We start from the raw sequence: 21,058 nt of genomic DNA, 5'->3' as shown, positions 1-21,058 counted from the left end.
GAGTCCTTATAGTGTGGAAGCAGGCTATTCAGCCCATTGAGTCTACACTGCAACTCCGAAGAGCATCCATACAGACTCAAGCCCCTACTCTATCCCTGTAATCCTGCATTTCCCATGATCCCTATAATCCACCTAGCCCACACCTCCCTAGAGACTGTGGGGAAATTTAGCATGGACAACCTAACCTGAACATCTTTGGAATGTGGGAGGAAACCAGAGCACCTGGAGGTAATCCACACAGCCACGGGGAGAACACACAAACTTCACACAGACACTCAACCAAAGTTGGAATCAAACCCAGGTCCCTGGCGCTGCAAGTACTAACCACTGAGCCACTATGCAGCCCACTAGTTGAAGTTTTTTTTTCTGACTGTTGCTTTGATTGTGCAAATGTTTGCTGTTTCACATGAGTCATAGAGTCATAGAGATGTACAGCATGGAAACAGACCCTTCGGTCCAACCCGTCCATGCAGACCAGATATCCCAACCCAGTATAGTCCCACCTGTCAGCACCCGGTCCATATCCCTCCAAACCCTTCCTATTCGTATACCCATCCAATTGCCTCTTAAATGTTGCAATTGTACCAGCCTCTACCACATCCTCTGGCAGCTCATTCCATACACGTACCACCCTCTGCATGAAAAAGTTGCCCCTTAGGTCTCTTTTATATCTTTCCCCTCTCACCCTAAACCTATGCCCTCTAGTCCTGGACTCCCTGACCCCAGGGAAAAGACTTTGCCTACTTTTGTTTAAATTTGCAAAATTCCCATTGGGAGTCGTCTAACAAGCACTGAAAGAATTTCACCACAACCAATTGCTGGAGACATTAACAGATATCCCTTTTGAATTGTAGTGGGTCTTGGAAATTGAACAGAGACCATGCAAAGAAGAACATGCTACTTGAAGAGGGAGTGGGAGGAGAAATTTGCAGGCTCTCAGTAAGAGGCTACATCTGGCGAGGAAACAATTCTCCTACCTGAACCTTGTGAGATGCCAGTTCGACAGCAAGAATGTTCTCACAGAAATCTGTCCACTGCTGCAGCTATGATAGCAGCGATAACTAAAATCAGACCAAAGACCACATTTTCTGCAGCCTCAGAGGTCACCTTGGTAATGAATTCTTGTGTTTCTGGCTCCTTCCAGACTTGGGCTTTAGATTTTTGCAAACTCTTGCAATTTATCACCCACGGTTGCTTAAGAAAGTTCACTAATTCACTCTAATCAGCGAATGTCAACTACAATTCATTCTATTTTCTAGAGACGAGGCGGAACAAACATTTGGTTTTGCCAGATTTGCAGGATCTTCTGAGGGGTGATGTGAGATTAATTGCGTGCACATTTCTTTGTATAACCTATATCAGAACTGAAAGAATTCCCCGTTTGATCACAGTCAGTGAGTCATGCAGGTCAGTGTTTAATATCCTGGCAGCGGTCATGATGCCTCTATTCTGTGGCAGAAACACTAGATATTTCAGCCATGCCAGGAAATCAAAAGAGGAGGCAGCAGCTGACATAATGGCTGTGAGTGATGATGCTGTCATGGTGTGTACAAGCTGGAGGATAGAGATGGAGGCTGGCAGCATTTTGAAGTGTGTGAGAGTTCTGTGGAATATTTGAATGTCAGCTTTGAGCTCTGATTAATTGTTGATTAAATAATTGCTGCAGGTGAGTGATAAGGTTTTGATGAATTGAGCAGTGTGTAAGGCCTCTGGCCGAGTTGTCGAGTGTGACATTTGAAGATGTATCCACTGACTGTGACCGCATGTGTAAGGTCATTGAATCTTACATCATTGCAATCAGTTGTTCAGAGGTGGACTGCTGGCAGTCGCCCCCATGGCTGTCCACTCCCCTCAGTTTCTCACAGAGCATCTATCCTCTTTTCCACCTCCTCCATCAACACATCTATTTGCAGCATCCAGGAGCTTTTGTTTCCCATGTTATAGCATTCTGTAATATTTTCCAAGTCAGGGCCAGTCTATATCACTTACTCCAGCCTCAAGCCCCTTGATGAGATGCAAGCTAGTTTGAAACAATGCAGGTTAGTTTTAATTGGTGCTTGCCATTCATGATTGTGATACCTTACAGTGTATCCAGATAATTGAGGTTAACATTGGCTGAAAGGTGCAACCATTGAAATTAACAGCAACATGAAGTTGGCATACTGCCTGCATTACAATCAATGAGTGCAGGTTAATCATGCATTGTGATATTGAGTCAAGGTTTTATGTACTATAGAATTTAATCACCAAGACTGCAAAAACTGTTGTCAGTTCAGTCACACAGTATTATCTACAAGTTTAATATGTCATGTTCTAGGGCAGTTGGTTCTTGGCTAGGAGGTAATCATATTGGGACCGCTAAGTTATGGTCCCTGGCCATACAATTGAACATCAATCACCAGGTTTCTGCACAGGTCATACACTGATTGGTTATTTAATCTGCCATTGGTGAGCAGCACGGAAAGGAATTTTAAAGGGGCCATCAATCACCTATGCACTTTTAAAAAACCAGTAAAACTATGTTGGCTTTAAGTTCTGTCATGCTTATGTCATTAATTGTGAACCATTTTTGGATAAGCTAGGTGATTTTATATATATATATATATATATATATAGTCTGTCTTCTAAGTTCTACTAATCTTCATTCATTGATGGATCTGAAGGAGATGCAAGTTTCAATTCCTTCGGACATTTCCATTTTCAGTTTTCTTTCCACTTTCTACTCCAACTTTTTGTCTTGGCCAGAGATTGGTCAGTTCAGTTAACTAGCTCACTGGCTGTGTTGCAGAGTGATGCCAACAGTGTGGGTTCAATTCCCACTCTGATTGGGATTACCTTCTCAAACTCTTCCCGTGCCTGAGATGTGGTGACCCTCAGGTTAAACCACCACCAGTTATCTCTCTCTAATGAAAGACCAGCCCCTGGTGCTGCAGGACTATGATGTACATTTGGGTCTATGGGACGTGAAATAAAAACTGGGAATCACAGGAATTCTGGCAGCCACTGTCATGAAAGAAACAGAATTAATGGCTTTCAATTGCTCATGAGGGCTGCAACAGAAAAGGGGGAACTTTGACAATAGCACTCCCAGATGAGCTGCCCGTGATTTAACTCCAGAATGCTTTGGAATTTTCAAAGTGTAAGGACATGAAAATGAATTGGGGACCCACTTGTTTCCAAAGAACAACTTGCTAAGCTCATTAAACACAAGAAGGTAGTTCTTAATTCTTAAGTTGCCAAACAGTCTGGTATACCTCAATGCAAGGGTCTCTATTTCAGTGAGAGCAAAATTAACAGGCTTTGTCTATAAAGGTAATTTTCCAGAACAATGGCAGCTTGCTCCAAATCAGACACAGTACCCAGAAGTTGGCTGTTTGGTCACTTTTGTGTCTCTTCAGGCTGCTGGCCCTCAGGTGTGTTGTAAGGCAATGTCAGCTATTACTATCTTAGCTACTCCTACTCTGCAGACACTTCCACCACTCTTGAACATTCATTGCCACTAACTGGGCACAGCACTCACCTCCAGCCCAATCAGGATATTTGCACTTGATGATTGTAATTTGTGGACAGCACAGGTTCCACAGAAACTATCAGGGATCTTTGCTGGTGGTTAGGATTTGGTGCTTGTACTGATATGGTCTGGGTTCAATTTCCGGCTTATTAAAACAATAAGGGGTTCTGGTGCAAAATAGTGTCCCCACCTCTGGACCAGAAGGGCTTCATTCAACTCCCACCTGCTCCAGGCACATAACATAATGTCTGAATTGTTAACTAAAAGTATCCAGAAGTTATAGGATTGAAAATAACTCAGATTGGTGACCTGCTGACAGAACGGGAGCAAGTCCCTCGATTGATCGCGTCTATTTGGGACTAACAGAATTTTTGGATGAGCATTTACTTTCCTTGATACCCTTTCCATTTATTTTAGATACCCGGGCCTGAATTTTTGCCATATCAGGAGCAAGTAGGAACTAGGTTTGTAGGAACACCATTGTGATCCAGAGGGAATCTTCCATTCCTGAGATATTTTAGTGAAACTACAGCAGTTGACTTCAAAGTTATGGGGTAAAGACAAAGATTTCTTTCCCTCTATATTTTGTAGACAAAGCAATTATATTTCATCTATCAATGGTCACTTATAGTAAAAACAGAAACTATCCACAAAATAATGGAAAAATGGATAGGAGCAGAATTGGGAGTGTCAGTTAAATTACTATTGGACAATGGGGAAAATTTGCAAATGAGGAATTCAGGAATATATATGAGAATCTGAATAGCAATTTTATTTTAGATTAGATTAGATTAGATTCCCTACAGTGTGGAAACAGGCCCTTTAGCCCAACCAGTCCACACCGACCCTCTGAAGAGTAACCCACCCAGACCCATTTCCCTCTGATTAATGCACCTAACACCATGGGCAATTTACCAATGCCAATTCACCTGACCTGCACACTTTTGGACTGTGGGAGGAAACCAGAGCACCTGGAGAAAACCCACATAGTCATAGGGAGAATGTACAAACTCCACACAGTCGCCCGAGGCTGGAATCGAACCTGGGACCCTGGTGCTGTGACGCTGCAGTGCCATCGAATTTACTAAATTGTCGCAATTTACACAGCAGCAGAAAATCCTTTGATTAATGGCATTTGTGAAATAAATCATAACGTGATTGACAAAATGCTCCAAAAATCTTTAGTTGACCAACTAAACTGTAAATTGACAATTGCTTTAGCATGAGCAGTACATACAAAAAACATGTTTCAGGTGTCCCTGTCAATTAATTTATGACAGGAATCTGAAAGTAACTTCATTGGGGGATTATCCCTCAGCTTCAGAATGGATTACAATTTGTTTAATGTTTGCAAAATATTTATGCACACAGCTGGAAATATGAAGGCAGAGGCTTCAGGAAAGGTCAGGAGAGTTGAGGTATTGTAAGAGGCTGTCAGAAAAGAAATTTAATTCTTGGGAAATGATATACATGAAGGAGTGCAATTCACCAAAATCCTGTGACAGCATCTTCCAAACACACAACCATTACCACCTAGAAGGACAAGAGCAGCAGGTGCATGGCAACACCACCACCTTGGCCCCTTACCATATATGATTTGCGAGCAAATTGCCATTCCTTCTGTATTGCTGAGATGGCAGATAACAGGCTAACTGAGAGTGGACAAGGTGATAGTGAAGATCATGAAAGGGGCAGTTATCTCAAAGATAAGGTACAAAACGTTGGGGCTCAGCCAGCATGTATGTTGGAATTGAGGGAAGCCACCATAGTAAACTGACAGGAAAGGCCACAGGACAACAGACAAATTGAATGTGCAAGACTAGGAATGGAATAACAAATCTATGGATTGACAGAAGGAAATAACAATGTGAAGAACCAGGAGACATGGTGCAAGTTCAGGCATGAGCCTAATGCTAATCATAGCCCAAGGGAAAGATCAAAGATTTGTGAAAAGAATATGGTTGCAGGAGGAACAGGTGAAGTAGTAGTTGTACTGATATGGATAGGAGACCAAGTTGGAGGCATAGCTTAACAAGACAAGGTGAGGTGTACAAGAAGAAGTAGGAACCCTTATGACAGAGAATCTCAAGTGGTTACCCCAACAAGTTAAATGGTTAACTGGTAAAGATAATTGATAAAGGCAAAGCAAAAAGAACTTGACAGTTGGATGGTGTTTGGCATATGCACAGAGGTAAAAGGTGTGATGCTGGAAAAGCACAGCCAGTCAGGCAGCATCTGAGGAGCAGGATAGTCGACGTTTCAAGCATGAGCTCTTCATCAGGAATATGGGGGGGGGGGGGGGGGGGGGGGGGGGGGTGGGCCAAGGGGGCTGAGAGATAAACAGGAGGGGGAGCTGGGCTGAGGGGAAGGTAGCTAGGAATGCAATAGGTAGATGAAGGTGGGGAATGACGGTGATCGGTCGGAATTGCGGGTGGCATGGATAGGTGGGAAGGAAGATGGACAGGTAGGACAGTTCAAGAAGGCAGTGCCGAGTTGGAGGGTTTAATCTGAAATAAGGTGGGAGAGGGGAGATCAGGAAACTGGTGAAATTACATTGATCCCGGGTGGTTGGAAGGTCTCAAGGTGGAAGATGAAGCGTTCTTCCTTCAGTTGGCTAGGATTTGGCGGTGGAGAAGGCCCAGGACTTGCATGTCCTTGGCAGAGTGGGAGGGGAGTTGATTTCTTCTGCCACATGGTAGTGGGGTTGATTAGTGCATGTCTCAGACGTGTTCTCTGAAACGTTCTTTGAGCTGGCATCCTGTCTCCCCAATGTAGAGGAGACGTCATCGAGAGCAATGGACACAGTAGATGACATGTGTGGAGGTGCTGAAAATCTCTGTCGGATGTGGAAGGATCCTTTGGACCTTCGGTGGAGGTGAGGGGGGGGTGGTGTGGTGCAGCTTTTATACCTCCTGCTGTGGCAAGGGGTGCTGGGAGTGGAGAGTGGGTTAGTGGGAGGCATGGAGTAACAAGGGAATTGTGGTGGGAATGGTCCCTGTGGAATGCTGATGGGGTGGGGAGGGAAATATATCTCTGGTGGTGAAGTCTGACTGTAAGTGGCAGAAATCGCGGAGCATGATGCATTGTATCCGGAGATTGGTTGGGTCGAAGGTGAGGACTGGGGGTGGGGGGGTGTTGTCCTTGTTGTGGTTGGAAGGGTGGGGTTCAAGGGTGGAGGTGCAAGAAGTGGAGGAGATGTGCTCGAGGGCATCGTTGACCACGTGGGAGGGGAAATTGTGGTCCTTGAAGTAGAAGGCCATCTGGGATGTTCTGGAGTGGAATTGGTCCTCCTGGGAATGGAGGAATGGAGGAATGAGCAATGGAGGAAATGGGAGCAAAGGATAGCATTTTTACAGGAGGTGGGATGGGAGGAAGTGTATTCCAGGTAGTTGTGGGAGTCAGTGGGTTTGAAGTAGATGTCTGTGTTGAGTCTGTCACCAGAAATGGAGATGGAGAGTTTCAGGAAGGGAAGGGAGGTGTCTGAGATGGTCCAGTTGAACTTGAGGTCATGGTGGAAAGTGTCTCTGGAGTGCATGTGGTCATGGTATCGTGGGTGACGTCACCAAAGGAAGTGACACACACCGTGGGATCAGGGAGATAGAAGAGGTGCATTCGGTGGCATCCTTGGGGGCAGAATTTCACAGTGGCTGCATGTTCAGCGGCGGTGTTCCGGTGCGTGATGTTGGTGGGGGCAGAGGTGGCTGAGGTGGTGGCAACTGCAGGGGCAGAAGTGACGTGGCAGAAGTGGCAGAGATCACAGAAACTGATCCTGGCAGCTATCACAGATGCGGTGATCATGGAGGCAGTATAGTTGGCGGTGGTTGTGATCTGTGAGGCAGCAGAGGCAGAAGTGATGTCATTGTTTGCCACGGTGGAGGTGGCTGTAGTGGCCACGTGGCTAATAGCATACGAGCAGTTCCGTAGGCCTGAAGAGGGTTCTGGATGGTCGAGGAATTCTGATTTTGGAGGTAAGTACATGAAAGCTTGGTGCACTTACATTCCTTGATGTCTGATAAGCTGAAGAAAAAGTGTTTGTTGTGTGTGTAGATTCTTCTCAAGATGAAGAACAGCACAGGTCCTTTGCAGGTCTAGGAGAGTGTGGACCTGAGTTGGGGCAGGGGTAACTGCAGACAATGTTAGCGAGCGTGGAGTGGACGATCCAGAGGGAGAACCATTTCTGGAGGCTTTGGATTTGCTGTAGGTAGTCGTTGTCCTGGTCAGGTCCAAATTGTGATGGTCTGAATGTGGCCTGGAGTTCATGCGGGATCCATCGGTTGTGTTGGTGAGGAAGTAGATGTGGCTGTAGTAGTGGGTATGCTTCAGGACATGACTGAAGAGCATCAGGTCAGAGGAGATGACCTGGGGGGAGCAGTGAGAGAGAGTGACTCACTGAGATCCTTGTAGAGGGAGGAGGAGACCTTTTTCAAGGCGGGCATCCTGGGAAGAGGCTTCACAGTTCTGCCTCCGCCGCGTCTGCTCCCAGACCAATTCCACTCCAGAACATCCCTAATCGCCTCCTAATTCCAGGACTGCAGTTTTCCCTTCCATGTGGTCAATAATGTCCTCAAGTGCATCTCCTCCACTTCCTGCACCTCCACCCTTGAACCCCATTCCTCCAATCGCAACAAACACAGAACCCCCAGGTGATCACCTTCCACCTCATTAATCTCTGAATACAGAGATATATTCCCCTCCCCATCCATATCATCATTCCGCAGAGACCATTCCCTCCATGACTCCCTTGTTAGGTCCATGCCCCCACCAACCCACCCTCCACTCCCAGTACAATCCCTTGTCACCACAAGAGGTGCAAAACCTGAGCCCACACCTCCTCCCTCACCTCTATCCAAGACCACAAAGGATCCTTCCACATCCAGCAGAGATTTTCCTTCACATCCAAACACCTCATCTATTGTGTCCATTACTCTCGATGTGGTCTTCTCTACACTGGAGAGTCAGGACACCAACTTGCAGAACGTTTCAGAAAACATGTCTGGGGCACACACACCAATCAACCCCACAGCCCTGTGGCCAACCACTTCAACTCCCCCTCCCACTCCACCAAGGGCATGCAAGTCCTGGGCCTTCACCACTGCCAAATTCTAGCCACCTGACACCTGGAGGAAGAACACCTCATCTTCTTCCTTGGGACCCTCCAACCACATAGAATCAATGCCAATTTCACCAGTTTCCTCATCTTCCCTTCCCCCACCTTATTCCAGATCCAACCCTCCAACTCGGCACTGCCTCTTGAACTGTCCTACCTGTCCGTTTCCCTACCCACCTATCCACTCCATCCTCCACTCAGACTCATCACCTTCACGCCCACCTTCATCCACCTATCACATTCCCAGCTAGCTCCCCCTCAGCCCCATCCCCCTCCCGTTTATCTCTTAGCCCCCTTGCCTGACCCTCACCCCCAACCCTCACATTCCTGATGAGGAGCTCATGCTCAAGATGCTGACTCTCCTGCTCCTCAGGTCCTGCCTGACCTGCTGTGCTTTTCCAGCACCACATTTTTTGACTCTGATCTCCAGCATCTGCAGTCCTTACTTTCTACTACACACACAGAGATATTAGAAAAAAGCACTCCTGGACACATATGCATGGAGAAAGTAATTCCCAATGGTACTCATAAAACTAAGACCAGAATTGTAACTCAGCGATTGGATGACCAGGAAGTATGAGCAGACTCAGCAATAGTGGAAGATGTAAGTCTGATGATCTTTATAGCACTTTTAGTGGTACATTAACAGAAACATAAACCCATTGATGTCAAAGCAGCACTTTTGCAAGAGAAACAATTTCAAAGAGAAATATATTTAAAGCCTCCAACAGACACTGCAGCAATAAAAGGGAAATTATGGAGGCTAAATAATTGTGTCTTTGGACTCAACAATGGATCTGATGTGTGGTATATTTTTAGTCAAGGCCATTCTACTAAAAGCTGGTTGTATTCAGCTAAAAGTAGATCTAGCAATGTTTTATTGGAACTGTGAACAAAAGCTGAAAGTCTTTGTCTTACATGGAAACTGTGAAAATTGGAGCAGGGCTGGACCATTCAGTCCTTGAGGCCTGTTCTGCCATTTAATGTGACCCTGGCTGATCATCCAACTGTGTACCCTATTCTCTCTTTCTCCCCAGACCCTTTTATCCATTTATCCCTAAGAACTATGTCTAACGACTTCTTGAAAACATTCAATGCTTTATCCTCAGCCTCTTTTTGTGGCAAAGAATTCCATTGGCTCACCAAATTTTTGGTGTCAACTTTTGGCAGATTATTTTCTGAATATTGACAATTTAGGAAAAGGTGAGGGCCAACGAGAGCTGGGTGTCATGACAGAAGGGCCGCTGAAGGTTGGCGTGTGGATAGAGCAGGTGGTGAGGAAAGCTGTCAATTTGATTTATTGTCATGTGTACCTACGTACAGTGAATAACTTTGTTTGCGAGCAGTAGATTAGATTCCCTACAGTGTGGAAACAGGCCCTTCGACCCAACCAGTCCACACTGACCCTCCGAAGAGTAACCCACCCAGACCCATTTCCCCTCTGACTAATGCACCTAACACTATGGGCAATTTAGCAGATCTTTGGACTGTGGGAGGAAACCGGAGTAAACCCACACAGACACAGGGAGAATGTGCAAACTCCACACAGGCAGTCGCCCAAGGCTGGAACCAAACCTGGGACCCTGGTGCTGTGAGGCAGCAGTGCTAACCACTGAGCCACTGTGGCAGTTCATACTAAGCAAGGATATACAGATCATAGGACAGAGTGAGGCACACAGGTTACGCTGCACTGGACATGCAAAAAGCAAGATCAACATTACCAAGCTGAAAAATGTGTTGCTGGAAAAGCGCAGCAGGTCAGGCAGCATCCAAGGAGCAGGAGAATCGACGTTTCGGGCATGCCCGAAACGTCGATTCTCCTGCTCCTTGGATGCTGCCTGACCTGCTGCACTTTTCCAGCAACACATTTTTCAGCTCTGATCTCCAGCATCTGCACTTTCTCACATTACCGAGGTCAACAATATTTGAAGTTAGAGAGTCCATTCATTAGTCTAATAATGGCTAGGAAGAAGCTGTTGCTGAACCTGTTGGTGCGTGTGTTCAAGCCTCTGTATCTCCCACCTGACAGAAGAGGTTGTAGGAGAGTATTACTGGGATTGGCTGAGTCTTTGATGATGTTGGCAGCCTTTCTATAGTAATAAGCCATGTAAATGGAGTCCATGGGTGGGAGGTTGGCTTCCATGATGGTCTGGGCTGTACACACAACCCTCTGTAGTTTTTATGATCCTGGGCAGAGCAATTGCCATATCAGGATGGTCCGCACCTGGATAGTGTGTTCTTATGGTGCATCTGTAAATGTGGTGAAGGTCCTTATGGACATACCAAGTTTCTTAAACTGTCTGAGGAAGAAGAGGCATTATTGTGCCTTCTTGACTGTCACATCGTCCTAAATGGGCCACTCTGCATTCTTAGACAATGACCTCTGCTTCCGGACTCCCTGGACATCACAAACATCCTTCCTGTCTAGTCCTGTTAGAAATTTATAAGTTTCCAAGAGATTCCCCCTCATTCTTCTAAACTCCAGGATATGAATGTACATGGACCAATCTCTGCACAGACAATCTGAGGCAATTGAGAAATTTGTGATCAATAAAATTGTAATGACATTCCAAATAGGACATCCAGCTTTGGGAGTTTCTGAATGTATAGTGTTGGACATTAGACTGCCTGAGTTAGGAACAACTCTGAATCAACAACCTTACCTAGAAAACATTAATGGATCCTAAAGATCAGACCAAATCCTCCCAAAAGGAAGATTCTACAATGAAAAAAGAAACAAGTCAGTTGAGAAGCCGAACTGAGCATTTAAACTGGTTATGATCATGACCATGACTGGGTGTGTATTATTGAATCCCTACAGTGTGGAAACAGGCCATTTGGCCCAACAAGTCCACACCGGCCCTCCAAAAGGTATCCCACCTAGACCCATTTCATACACTATTACTTTACAATTCCCCTGACTAATGCACCTAACCTACACATCTCAAAAAACTAAGGACAATTTTGCATGGCCAATTTACCTAACGTACACATCTTTGGACTGTGGGAGGAAAGGGGAGCACCCGTGCAGGCACGGGGAGAATGAGCAAACTCCATACAGACAGTTGCAAAAGTCTGGAATTGAACCCAGGTCCCATGAGACAGCGGGGCTAACCACTGGGCCACCATGCCACCATTCTGATATATTAGAATTAAGCTCCATGTTGAAATATGCTGCTTCTGATGGTGAAGAGCTGAAAAAGAAGACACTGAATAAATAGAGTTTAGAACAGTAACATTCAGATATCTAGCCTTGAATGACCAGAAGGAATAAAAATAGTGTTTGCAGTGATGATGCAGATGCTAATATTTCCACTGTAATTCAAATACAGCAGGATTCATTTTATTTTTAATGCCCATTGCCATTGTTCCTCCTTACCACCTGAGCAATGCCGGGGGCACCCATTTATAAAGAACCATGTCCCCCCATTGCCCTGTTATGAGCTGGATGGCCTGGGGAAGCCACGACTGATTCCTTACTCTACCAGCCCCACCCCATATGACCCCCACTTACCTGATCTGTTTCTCATACCATGTTTCACTAGCTCTCATTCAAACCTTTACAAATTCATCAAAACAAAAGGCAGAGGTAATTGGGAGGAGGACAGAATTGTTGTCCCACCTTCACCTGCACTGGTAATTATTTCTCGCATTGCAACTTGCAGCTAGAAACTGAGACTCTCCCTCCTGCCAATATTTTCAGGGATCCCGACCTCTGTTCTCATCTCCCCAGGCCCCAAAATTCAGTCTTTGTGGTCTGAAGATATTTTAATACTCTAATTATGTGGGAACTTTTGTTGAGGATGCAATAATAATACGAATTATGTGGATGTCGTTCAGTATGCATATTTATTAACAGAAGTTACTCACTGCTTTGTAGAAGACAGTTTCCTTTGCCAATGTCTCCAACCCAGGGGAGATTAGTTCAGACTGTTCATGTTGATTCATTCATGATGCTGTTAATATCCCTTTTCTAATTGGTCTGAACAATGACCCACCATGTTAGAACAATCTCAGTTTAGAAAAGAATTAGACTCTGAATAATTCATACCACATGTCTTACAAATACCTTCCATTGTTATTTAATTACTTGCATTAATTTGCTTTGTTAATACATCCTACAATGAAATTGGTTTCAAAGACAGGGCACCTGCCATAAATCTTAATGAGAAAATAATTACTGACAACATTTTTAATGCCATAACGACACCACCTCGCCATCTGTCAGAACGTTGTACTGTCTGACTGGGGGGACTTTAACTTCACTGGCTCTGACAGAGCACACTGGGATTAGCGGTCGGCTCAGGCCTGCATTAACGTCAAAGTAAAATGAGCACACCAATTCAAAAATGTTTTATTTTAATACTTCTCCCATTTCCTACATATCTCGACAGGATGTGCAGCTCAACCTGTCAGATAACTATGAACAAATGCACAGGAATTTAAAAACTTATCGAGTACACCGGAAATTCTGATTAGCCACAGTCATACAGACGCATTCATCACTGTATTTTTTACAGAACACAATAACCTGCATTCTTTTATTGTGAGAAAATGTGCCAAAGTGCTTCATAGAACTGGAAGGGTAAACAGGTGGCTGCCAAAATATGGAAGAATTGTAGAATGGTGTCAGGAGCTGGTGTAAGGTGATCAAATGTGCTGCTAAAAATGTGTCATAGGTTCTTATGCAAAGCATTGGGAAGAGGGAAGCGGGCAGAAGGTTTAATTAGAACATTAGAACATTATTTCAACAAACCACCACACACTGCAGCACAGAGGAACAATGAAGAGCAGAGGAAAATTACCTGTACAGTGTATTCAAAAAGAACAAGTATCCAATGAACACAGTCCACCAATTTCTCAGCAACAAACTCAAACAAGCAGACAAAACACATCCAGAAACCCTAGCCACTCTCCCCTACATCAAGGACATCTCAGAGATGCCTGCCAGACTACTCAGACCCCTTTGGCATCATGGTAGCCCACAAACCCCCAACACACTAAAACAGCAGCTAATGAACTTGAAAGACCCTATACAGACAACAAGCAAAACTAATGTCATTTACAAAGTACCTTGCAAGAACTGTAACAAGCACTACATTGGACAAACAGGCAGAAAACTAGCCACCAGGATACATGAATATCAACGAGCTACAGAAAGACATGACCACTTTCACTACTGTTCTTACATACAGATGAGGAAGAACACCAGTTCGACTGGGACAACACATCCATCCTAGGACAAGCCAAACAGAGACAGCAAGAGAATTCCTAGAAGCACAGCATTCCAACCAGAACTCTATCAACAAACACTTTGACTTGGATGCCATTTACCACCCCTGAGGAAAATAACAAGAAATGACATCACCATATGAAATGACATCACCACATTAAATGACATCACCAACCCAAGGAAACCTAAACATATAAGTAGAAAGTGGGCCATAACACGAATGCTTCATCTGGAGGCTCACTGTAGATGTTACCTAGTATGGTGATGAAACGTCTGAAAATGAACTTTCCAACTTAGCGAACAAACCTACATCCAAGACATTTAAACCTCAATGGGTCCCAGGGCATAGACCTTGGGCAGGCCCAGCATTGAGGAGAGTGAGCTCCTACTTATTTTTCCGAACCAAGCACAGGGCCGGCAATCAGTGGCTGCTACATCAGCAGAGGCGATGTTGATGAGTTAGGCCCAGCAGCAAAAGATGGTGCCTGAGGATTGGTGACTTTGTCATTAGTTGGGTCCAGTACTGGTACTAGTGGAGCAGTGACAGAAGGGCATCACCACAACAGCGATGAGATGGGCCCAGTAGCGTGAGATGGACTTTGATGCTAGTGGCCCGGCACAGGCAGAAGTGAGGAGGTAGCAGAGGAGTATCAGCAAAGATGGTACTTGGAGTATTGTATACAGTTCTGGTCACCACATTATAGGAAGGATGCGGAAGCTTTGGAAAAAATTCAGAGGAGATTTACTAGGCTGTTGCCTGGTGTGGAGGGAATGTCTTACAAGGAAAGACTGAGGGACTTGAGGCTGTTTTCATTAGAGAGAAGAAAGTTAAGAAGTGGCTTAATTGAGACAGATAAGATAATCAGGGTGTTAGATAGGGTAATCAGTGAGAGCCGTTTTCCTCAGATACTGATGGCTAGCACAGGAAGACATAGCTTTAAGTTGAGGGGTGATAGATATAGGACAGATGTCAGAGGTAATTTCTTTACTCAGAGAGTAGTAGGGGCATGGAAAGCACTGCCTGTAACAGCAGTAGACTTGTCAACTTTAAGGGTATTTAAATTATCATTGTATAAACATATGGATGAAAATGGAATAGTGTAGGTTCGATGGGTTTCAGATTGATACCACAGGTCATCACAATATTGGTGGCCGAAGGGCCTATAGTGCACTGTAAAGTTCTATGTTCTATAAGATTCAGGGGTTAGGATGGGCAAGACAAATAGGTGTTGTCGTCAAAGGATTTAAGCAAGATTGGCTGTAAATGTAGCCAAAGAGGCTGCATGAAACAAGGACTGAAGAGAGCTCAGAGAATGGTGAAGAACATCCACAGGTCTGGCAGCATCTGTGGGGAGATAAACAAAGGTAATGTTTCAAGTTCAATAGGATTCTTCTTCATTTTGAAGCATGTTCCCTCTCTATCACTTGCCATTGTATACTGTAGTTCTTTTCAAGGTGGAAACCCTCCTTAAGATAGTTTATGCAGCTTTCAGAGGCCATCCCCACCTGCCAGCCCTCTGGCCATGTCCTGGTCAGTTCGGTGAGGATCACGAGGACTAAACCAAAGAACGTTGGACACTAGAGATTTGAAACTCAGCAAGTCTTCAGGACTGGACCTGAAATGTTAACTCTGCTTTCTCTCCACAGATGCTGCCAGGCGTGCTGAGAATCACAATGAGTTATTTCTGTTTCCTGCACAGAGCAGAGTTTTCTATTCCATGGCCGCACCTGACAGCAGTGTTCAGAAACCGACAAGGAAAATCCAGACCGAGGATGAGAATTTTAAAAAGTGAGGTGTGGGACTCAGAGGCACTGCAGATCAACAAGGATGCAGCCAATGATTGAGCAGTAGACATTCAGATGAACTGAATTTTATGTCGGATGCAGAATGTGAAGCAAGATCTTGAAATATTCAGGTCCAGAGGTAACAAAGGTATCTTGTACTGCATCTACATTATTGATGCGTACTTCTGCATCTTAATGTGCAGCACACATTTATTTCTTAAGTATGTTTAATTCACTTCTTCTTGCTCTTTCAACTTTGCAGTCTTCTAAAAAAACCTCCACAAAGCACTCCTCATGCATAAATTCATCAGCTGTAGCTACTGTTATGAGCACATATCCAACCATTTTGTGTGCAGTAAAATCTCACAGACTGCACTTAGATGAATGAACAGGCAATTGATTCTGAGTGTTCGCTAAAAGAGAAACTTTGGGAAGAGCCTGAGTTAAATGTTTGATTTCTTACAATAATACCACAGTCAAAGTAGCATTCTCTCATGATTACACTGCAAGGTTGTCCTGGAGAGGATGAACTGTGGTTTGTGGAGTGGAGATTGAATCTGCAAGCACAGAAGTGAGAATGGATCCGAGCCAAAGATGCAGAAATGCAAATGTAAAATCATTTTTTGTTGAGTGAACATTTCCACACACGTTTACAATGTTTAGAGCACTCTGCAATTACTGGCGTTGGAACTAAATTTAAAAATGGAAAACCAGACTTCAACAGTTAGACATGCATCAGTTGGTGACCTGCAAAAAGGTATATGGGTCAGATCAGCAAATTTAAGGATTCCAGGCAGCAGGCCAAAAATACAGCCCTGGTGTGTAGGCCAGGGGACCCAGATGTCAGGCTAAGTTGAGAAATCACTTGACTGTGACCCCTCCCATAGCCATTTTACTAGAGTAATTCTACAAAGGGCACTTCTTCAAAAAGAATATTCTTTTCCCCGGGGACTATAGGCTATCGAGGATTGGACAGCATTTCTGGATATTCCTGCACTTTCCCAACTGGACAAGAACATGTCATACCCCTGACCCCAATGCCATTTTGTTTACCAGGAATATTAGTCATGCATAACATATACCACAGATAGTTGGTGTTTATAGGTATTTTAAATCAACAGTCAACATGGTGTCTTTAATTCAAATGTCGAGCAGCTTTTATTTTACATGGATGGGAAGGTAACTTTAGTGATTGTAAGGCAGTCAGCTAGGTGAACCTCATACAAAGAATTTCCTGATTAGACCAGATTAACAGCCCCAATCAGGGATAAGACAGATAAGAACAGGAGTGTCAGACATTCTGTTCACCCTGAGAGCTGCTTCTAAGGGAGCTGGATTAGGATCAAGAACTCTCCACGTGTCAATAAAGAGGGACTTGGTGATGGGATACTGGCATCGGTGGAGTTATTTTAATAACCTCTACTGGTAAACCAGGAGATGTCTACAATACAGAGTTTAAAGCAATTTAGATACTATTGACAGGTCAGTGGACTTGAAATGTTGACTCTGTTTTCTCACCACAAATGCTGCCTGACCTGTTGAGTTTCTACAGTAATTTCTATTTTTCTTTCAGATTCGCAGCATCTGCAGTTCATTGTTTTATGATAATGTACTAACTGTGTTCCAATTACAGCACCATCTATAACACGATTGATATTATTAAACCGTAGCAGAGTGGTGCAGTGGGAGCATGCTGGGCCCATAATCCAGAGGTCGATGGATTGAAGCCATCTTCTGTTACCCACTCAAAGTCACCTTTAAAGGTGGCACGGTAGCTCAGTGGTTAGCACTGCTGCCTCACAGCACCAGGGTTCCAGGTTCGATTCCAGCCTCATGTGATTGTGTGGAGTTTTCACATTCTCCCTGTATCTGTGTGGGTTTCCTCCCACAGTCCAAAGGTGTGCAGGTCAGGTGAATTGGCCATGCTAAATTGCCCATGGTATTAGATGCATTAGTCCGAGGGAAATGGGTCTGGGTGGGTTACTCTTCAAAGGGTCGGTGTGGACTTGTTGGGCCAAAGGGCCTGTTTCCACACTGTAGGGAATCCAAACTAAAAAAAAAAGAAGGGTTGGCATACATCACATTAATGACACATGATAACCACCATCATAAAATCTATTTAATAAGTCAAGGAGGTCATTGTCACAATCAAATGGCCGCAGATGACATCAATTCACTCCTGTCACAGAAGGAAGGAAAATATTTTATGTAAAGATCACCTTGAGCTAGCGTACCTCACCTTGATGAAATGTATGGTTTTCAGTTGTAGTAATAACACCAGACATTGAGTGTCCACAACAGACTTGCAGGATCAAAATGGGTAATATAAACCAAAGGGATGCCCTCAGGAGATGTGGTTGGGATATTATATACGAGACCAAAACATGTGATTCACACGGCTATAATAAAGTTGATCTGTTGCTTTTGCACTTTTTAAGCTTAGCATCTGAGAAATTAATTAACCCCATAATTGTTGTTCAGCTCAAAGTCCCACTTCAGCTGGATTATTCTTCAGTCACACATCTGATGTTCATTTACGAGTTTAGCAATTTACATTACCAAAGAATTAAATACATAATCAGGGTCTGCACTTTCTGATATTACTATATGGCACATATAACCGACAGCTATGCTGACTCCACTACACAGAGGTAGTGACTGAAGATGAGGCAGGTGCCTTTGTACCAGAACAGCACACATGACATCATGCAACTGTCTTAAAGGGACAAAACTTGGCTGGAATCTATGGCAATAATGCTACATCTATCTTTTCCTGGTGAAGGAAGGGAACCTTTTTCTGATCCTGTGCAAGGATGCATATCCATGTAGATAATACCTTGGTACTAAAGACACAAAGTGATCTTGTCGTTATATGGTTATCACAAATTGGCAGCAATGTACTTTCCATGCTGTGCAGTTGCACACTGACAGCATTCACCTGACGCAGGAGCAGCACTTCAAAAACTTGTGATTTCAAATAAACCTGTTGTCATGTGACCTCCGACTTCATCCACCTAAGTCTGACACTTACATCTTCACATTATACTCACAGCATTGACTTCCAGTTCCAGACATTGCTGCCATATATGGACCTCAGAGACCTGCACAGAAGAAATGAAATAGCAAGAACATTGCTTGGCAGTGTAGCTTCCCTTTGTAGTGTGCTATCTGTCATTGCACATGTATGTGTATTGTTTGTCATGATGCCTGGTTGTTTGGGAGGGAAGAATTGACTGGATCTGTTTCTCAAGCATTAGAGTTCCTGAAGGGGTAAACTGTTGGACAAGAGGAATAGCTTGTGGATTTGAAATCTTGACAAGTTGCTTCACATTTAGTGATCATGGCTTTTACAGTACAAAGAGTGTGCTTTGCAAGACCATTCCACAGAAAGTGGTGAAAAGAAGAGTTAATAGGTTGAACATCTCATTCTAATAGAGGTTGATACTGACACAAACATTTGTGATCGTAGAACCATTCTGTTACAAAATTTGCTCTGGTCTCCAACTCTTAAGCTTGTGCAAGACCTCAGCTAGACTGAGAAGCTATACCAGGAACCTTTACAGATTAAGGGTACAGTATCAGTTCCCATCTCTGGTTCAGTTAACACATTTCCTGCTCCAGCATACTGCAGTTCATTGTCAGACATAATTTGTTGAGATTCAACTGAACGTTTTAAATGTGGCAGTCAATGTGTCAACAACTGCTGTGCTGGTTATATCTTTAACTTTGTTGCTCAAAAGAAAACATGTGAAATAGTCACTCAAGTGTAAAGGTATCCTTGGACTTGGAAAATATCAGTCACAATCTTGCACTATGACTCAGAAGGACTCTCACGTGGAAGGAGCGGTTCTCTTAATAGCTGATGTTGATGGAGTTCCCATACATTATATGATTTGATTCATAATAATCCTTGGTATTGATGGGCCAATATATGATTCATGCACAATCTGTTGTTTCTGTCTGCACCCAGCTAATCTGTATAGTTTGCATTTCTCTATCGTTAAAATCAGAGTCAGAGTCATGCAGCATGGAAACAGACCCTTTGGTCCAACCAGTCCATGCCAAACATAATCCCAAACTAAACTAGTCCCACCTGCCTGCTCCTGGCCCATATCGCTCCTATTCATGTACTTATCCAAACGTCTTTTAAACATCCACATCCACCTCTTTCTCAGGAAGTTTCATTCCATACATGAACCACCTCTCATGTCTTTAAAACTCTCTCCTCTCACCTTAAAAATGTGACCCCCAGTCTTGAAATCCCCCATCTTAGGGAAAAGACAACTATTAACCCTAACTATACCCCTCATTATTTTATAAACTTCTATAAGGTCAGCTTTTAATCTACACTCCAGTGAAAAATTCCCAATCTATCCAACCTTTCTTTATAACTCAAACTTTCCATTCCCAGCAACATCCTGGTAACCCCCTTCTGAACGCTCTGCAGCTTAATGATATCCTTCCTATAACAGGGCGACCAGAACTGGACGCAGTATTCCAGAAGAGGCCTCAATATCCTGTATAACCTCAACATTAATTGTAGCATACTCCTGGGAATCCTGGTCTTAATGCAATTGGGTTGCTCATGTCCAGCTTCATGAAGGACAGCTCCCACCCCACCCCCACCAGCTTTGTGTGCATATCCTCTATCCAAGGGTACTTACCTAACTGTGAAAAACAGTTTACCGTTTGTTTAAAGTCTCCACAAAGGTGAACTGACCAATTGGGCTTCAAAACTGCTGTCCATTCCTCAAATTGATGATTTCTTCACTTTCTCCTTTTACATTTCCACACAAGGCAAATGGCACTGGGCAAGCCTCACAGAACTGCAAAATTGCTTCCTGGTCAACATGCAAAGTGGCCTTGGCTCCTCTGATAATCCCAAGATCTTCCTGGAAGACTTCCAGGTATTTAATTAGAACTTCACTCAGTAAGTCATTTTCTAATTGAAAAATGTTGAGCTAATCTAGGTGAATCTTTCTCAACCAATTTCACCCCAGCAAACTTGTTCCTGAGCCTTTTACTATAATCAGTGTTAACTGAACCAGAGGCCGGAACTGATATTGTACCCTTAATCTGTAAAGGTTCCCCAGTATAGCTTCTCAGTCTAGCTGAGGTCTTGCACAAGCTTAAGGGTTGGAGTCCAGAGCAAATTTTGTTAAAGAATAGTTCTATGATCACAAATGTTTGTGTCAGTATCAACCTCTGCTAGAATTGAATGACCATTTAAACAGACATTTATCTTGATTAGCTCTGATTTTGGATGTTGCTGAGACATTTAACTTTTCTAAATCAGATGTAGGTGGACTTTCCAGGATATAAACTCTCCTGAAAAACAGACAGTATTCACTGACTAGATATTGTGTTAAGAGATGGGAAGCTGCATTAACATCCATAGCTTCTTGATGGTACACTGTAAATG

Source organism: Chiloscyllium punctatum, chromosome 15, assembly GCF_047496795.1.
Source record: "Chiloscyllium punctatum isolate Juve2018m chromosome 15, sChiPun1.3, whole genome shotgun sequence".
Classification (NCBI taxonomy): Eukaryota; Metazoa; Chordata; class Chondrichthyes; order Orectolobiformes; family Hemiscylliidae; genus Chiloscyllium; species Chiloscyllium punctatum.
This window is presented reverse-complemented; position numbering follows the sequence as displayed.